General features: G+C 47.2%; 1 protein-coding gene across 1 annotated transcript in view; it reads left to right on the plus strand.

The window, feature by feature from the left end:
• Positions 1–5,000, plus strand: part of LOC135089206 (E3 ubiquitin-protein ligase HECTD1-like) — a 109,133-nt gene that overhangs the window by 5,450 nt on the left and 98,683 nt on the right.

The raw sequence follows: 5,000 nt of genomic DNA on the forward strand, positions 1-5,000 counted from the left end.
CTCTCTATCGCCGCTTGCGTTTATTTATATACCTGGCTGAGTTGTAGTGCCAGAATGTAGTTACCCAGGCTTAAAAGTAGACAGGGATTGTAAAAATATCTGACGCTGAGGACAACATTCCTCCGGTGTGTGTGTGTGTGTGTGTGGTGAAGAGCAGCGGGTGAGCGGTGGGCAGGTGAGGCTTGGCTCTTTCATTACCACGGCATCAGCTTCATTACATTGTGGATGTCATTAGAGGATCCCATCTGGCTAAGGATAGTAATTTTTTTTCACTATCGTGGGTTTATTAAGCATCTCGTTACTGACTGAGCACATTTGTTTCCAATTAACTGTCATGACTACCAGAAACTTATTATTCATGTACTTACTCATCCGCCACAAACACATTATTGCTTCTTGCTGTGATTAACAAACAGGTGACATGACGGAGCTAGAAACCTGCCTGTGATGTGTGTACGGCTGAGTCGGGTAAGGTGAACATAAGCAAAAAAGACAACAATTAAAAAAAAAAAACATCTTTTCGTATCCCTCACGCAGTATGTGTAACTATCCAGGGCCCCTTTAATGAACTAACTGCTCAGACCGTAGATCAGCGGGATTAAGGTTGAATGGAGCCGCAATACACAGTGGAGGTGAGTGCGGCGAGTTACCCGACTGGCGACCAAGACTGTGAGGGGGGCAAGGCGGAGTAACTGGCGACCAAGACAGTGAGGGGGCAAGACCGAGTAACATGGGACTTCTGGTAATATACTTTGGGACAGCATCCGCGATAACGTAAAGTATTGCTATAGGGTGAAATCCTTGGCAGCTCTGTGTTTAGAAGAGCACCATCACTAACACTAGATTAAACCATGGAAGAAAATGGTCAGACTACATTTATACGTGTTCTGTGAGAGGCAGCATCCTGGAGGCCGTAATGTGGGTTGTGATTACTTGGCTTCCCTGCGTTCAGAAGAGCAGCATCACGAACTGTAACACACCGCAGGGAGAGAAAATTGAGAGAGATTAAAGAAAACACGTATTTTGAGACAGCGCTGTTGAGTCCACGAGGCTTATTGCTGGGAGTGGAGTGCTCACTTGCTCTCATTTCAGACGAGAAACATCGTGAACGTCTGATTATTTCACAGAAGAGAGCGACTGTCTTGTTATGCTCTAGTAACCATGACATCAATCACAAACTCTGAGCCGTGTTGTTCTGGTGGTATCCACGTAGAAAGTAAATACCAGAGGAGCAGAGAGTGGGCAGACCATGTCACGCGCAGCACACCACTCGTACACTTAATATTACTGAAGGTATTGCCATTGCTGGTGAAGACAGGCACACTGACTTCACTTTGGCTGCTGTAGCTTGATAAATGGCGCAGTATCCACGTAGAAGGAACACGGAGAGAGTGTTGATATAACAGTCACGTGTAGCTGAGGACAGGGAAACTTAATATCACTGAAGGTATTGTGGGTGCTGCTAAAGACTGACCGACTAATGTACCTTAATAAATTATCTGGTATTCACGTAGGAAGAATGTAAGACGAGTGTTGGTTGAGCAGTGTCACGTATGGCATGGTACTGGTAGACTTAATAATCACTGAAGGTATTGTGACTGACTTTGAATAGTATAGCTTAATAAATTGTCTGGTATTCACGTAGGAAGAATATAAGGGGAGTGTTAGTTAACCAGCGTCACGTATGGCATGGTACTGCGGGAACCAAATAGCAGCGAGGATACCGTGGATGCCTAATGGATGACAGAGGAGCGGCATTGCGTCATCTGTGTGTTGCAGTGCCTTCCTCTCCTTAATGTCTGTTTTAAGGGAGGCCGTGAAGGAATATATTTAAAAAGAAGTATATTCATAGAGTGAGTAGTGCTGTATTTATTATTATGCAAGCATGAGTCACGTTTAATGAAGGTCATAATATTTAAAACTATGATTAAAGTAGGAGTATTGTTATTTGTACTGCTAAGCTTACGCCGTATTAATCATGCGCCGACCATCGCTCACTCATTGAAATATTTGCTTTGCGTTGGTCACTGTGAGAGGTATAACAATATTTGAGCCTATATTTAAACTAGGTGTATTGTTATGTATACTTTTATCCCTGTGTGAGTTGGACTACTACTACTACCGCGGCAACCACCACCACCACCACTACTACTACTTGGTGGTGGTGGTGGTTGGTGTGTGTGGGCTGCCGTGAGCACAGTGAGGGGCTGCCACTGTCTTAGATTGATGGGACGCGAGGTGTAGCAAGTTTAGTTTGTTTATTTATTATTTTATTTTGTTCATTTTTATTTCTTTTTTTTTTTTTTTTTTTTTACATGTTATGAAATTTGTCTAAGGATGCAAAATTTTTTAAGTTGCTGTTTGTTTAGTTTTGTTTTATTGATTTATTTTTGACGTGTTAAGGAGTTTGGCTAATGATACTAAATTAGAAGTTCCTGTTTGTTTGTTTAGTCATTTGTTAAAGAGTCGGATTGAGAATACGAGGCAAGTACACAAGAGGCCGCCCAGTGTGCCGCTCCTTAGACATAAATATTAGGAAATCACTAAAGAATAACTAGTTTACTCCCAGTGGCGTCTTGGTGCTCCTTGAATATCCATTTGTATCATTACCTACTGTGAAAATTATACGCGATAATTATGAGTGAGAGATATTATTTTTTTGACCAGCGATAAAGTGAAGATTTGTGTGCGGGTTGTTAAGAGGACAGCTTTACATGAATAATATTATCATGTAAATTATTAGAGTGATTTATGAGATTTAGTGTCCTGTGAACGAAAATATTGTGATGCTTATGTCACCACACGCCAGTTAGAGGAAGTGATTTGGATGGACTGGAGTGGACTGTTCGCAATTACCCATCAGCAGTTAGCGAAAATATCACTTAAAGTAACTTGTGTCGTTTTGGTGATTGGTGTGTTGTTGTTGTTGTTGTTGTTTTCCTTAATTCCTTCTTCTTTGTTGTTGTTGTTGTTGCGGTTATAATCACTACTACTACTACTACCACCACCAAACAACATAGGAGCAACAACATTTTGATTAATGAGCCAAGCGTTCGATGAAACCAATCCGCATGCAGGTGGCGTGGTTGGCGGGGAGAACACATACGGCATGCATTAGTACGCCAAACAACTGGAGGCGCAGGTGACAGATTCAGGTGAGGCCACGCGGTTAATTGAATGCGTGCAAACAAAGGCTTTAAGAGGGGTAGTGGGGGGACGGAGGAAGGACGGGGAAAGACACGTTTGCAAGGTGTTTACTGTGTGTATGTGTGTGTGTTTGTTGGTCAGGCAGGCAGGCAGGCAGAGAGGCAGGGAAGCAAACTGGTGTGTTGTGCAATATTTGTTGGGCAGTGGAGGTCAGGTGGTGGTGGTGGTGGTGTGGACGCGAGTGGACAGGTTTTTGTGGTGCCTTTATCCTCCTCCTCCTCCTCCTCCTCCTCCGAGATCCCAAAACGTGTTCCCTCGGTGGACGCACCCACCTCCTATCCCTCACTTCACTACCCACCCTCCCTCCACTCAGATCCCCATCCCCCACCCCCTCCACTCCATCTAACCAAAGCCACCGTACTCCCCATCCTCCACTCCCCCTAAAGTCTTCACCCCCCTCCTCTGTCCATCCCCTCAGGCTGGGTTTTACAGTCCACCCCTCTCCTCTTTGTCTCATCTCTGCCTTCCCCTTGCTCTGGCCCTAATCCCTGCCCTTCCTGTCCCCTGTCCCCTGTCTCCTGTCCATCTCCTTGCTTAAATATCAGTTATCACACCTGCCAGCCTTTCCCTTCCCATCCCTGCCCCCCCTGTTTGCGATGGGTGTAAGGAAGGGCCTTGTCTCTTGTGCCTTCTTCCTTCTGTAACCTCATTTTCTTCCTCATCCTTTCTTTGCAGGGACTTGTGCCCCCAGCCGCACCCACGCGCCGTTATCATATCATTTCTTTTCCGCTTTCTCTTATCCTAGTTTCCTTAATTTCTCTCCCTTGACCTTTCCTTCATGTTCCCTCCCTCCTTCCTCTTTCCTTCTTTGTGGATGGTCCTGTCTTCCCTTTCCCTCCCTCCCCTGTCCCGGCTGCCCCCCCCCGGCGCCTCCCACGCACAGGCACGGGTGACCCCGGAAGACTGGCAGACAGGTATAGGTAGTCAGGGTGACGCATCCTCTCCGTCGCCATGGCAACTGGGTGTTAGGCTCGTCGCTGGCTCGCCCTCCTCCTCCTCCTCCTCCTCCTCCTCCTCCTCCTCCTCCTCCTCCTCCTCCTCCACCATCATCGTCGTCTTCATTTTCATATTCCTTGTTCCCAGAGAGAGAGAGAGAGAGAGAGAGAGAGAGAGAGAGAGAGAGAGAGAGAGAGGTCGTTCGTGGATGGGTGTTGGTAACCTTTGGCTTGCATGTCTTAGCAGGTCAAAACCACAGCGATCACTGCACGCCTTGATCTCTGACCGTGTATGAGTGGCGGGAGGGGTGCTGACGGGACGGGGCGCTGCGTGAGGAGAGAGAGAGAGGGGAGGGTGGAGGGCAAGAAATATTGGAAGCAGGGGGAGTAGAGGGTGGTTGGGTGGAGAGATCTAGTGGAGGTGAGGGTATTATGCAAGATTTCAGTGGTAATGAGTGGAGGTGCTATGAGGCGTGGGAGGGAAGATGCGTGAGGGGCGTGCCTAGCTGGAGGGGCGCCTTTAAGCTGGAGGTGTAGCTGTGGTGGTGGTGGTGGTGACGATGTGGGTCACGGGGACACCTGCCGCTGCTGCTGCTGCCACCACCATCAGCGCCACCACCGCCGCCTTGGACATTTGGGTATTAGTGGTTGGTGTTGTTGTCATTGTTGGTGAGGTTGGTGTTGCCCTTAATTCTGTAGTGTCGTTGCTTTCATGTTTTGTTGCATCCCCTTGCTAGTAAGGCGGTGTCGTTGTCTTTCATGTATCTTTGGCGTATGCAAATTTCTACCACACATGACGCTGGTGGTGGTGGTGGTGGTGGTGGCTGTGGTCCTGGTGGTCTTGTCGTTGATCTTGTC

This window comes from Scylla paramamosain, chromosome 1 (genome assembly GCF_035594125.1).
Source record: "Scylla paramamosain isolate STU-SP2022 chromosome 1, ASM3559412v1, whole genome shotgun sequence".
Lineage (NCBI taxonomy): Eukaryota > Metazoa > Arthropoda > Malacostraca > Decapoda > Portunidae > Scylla > Scylla paramamosain.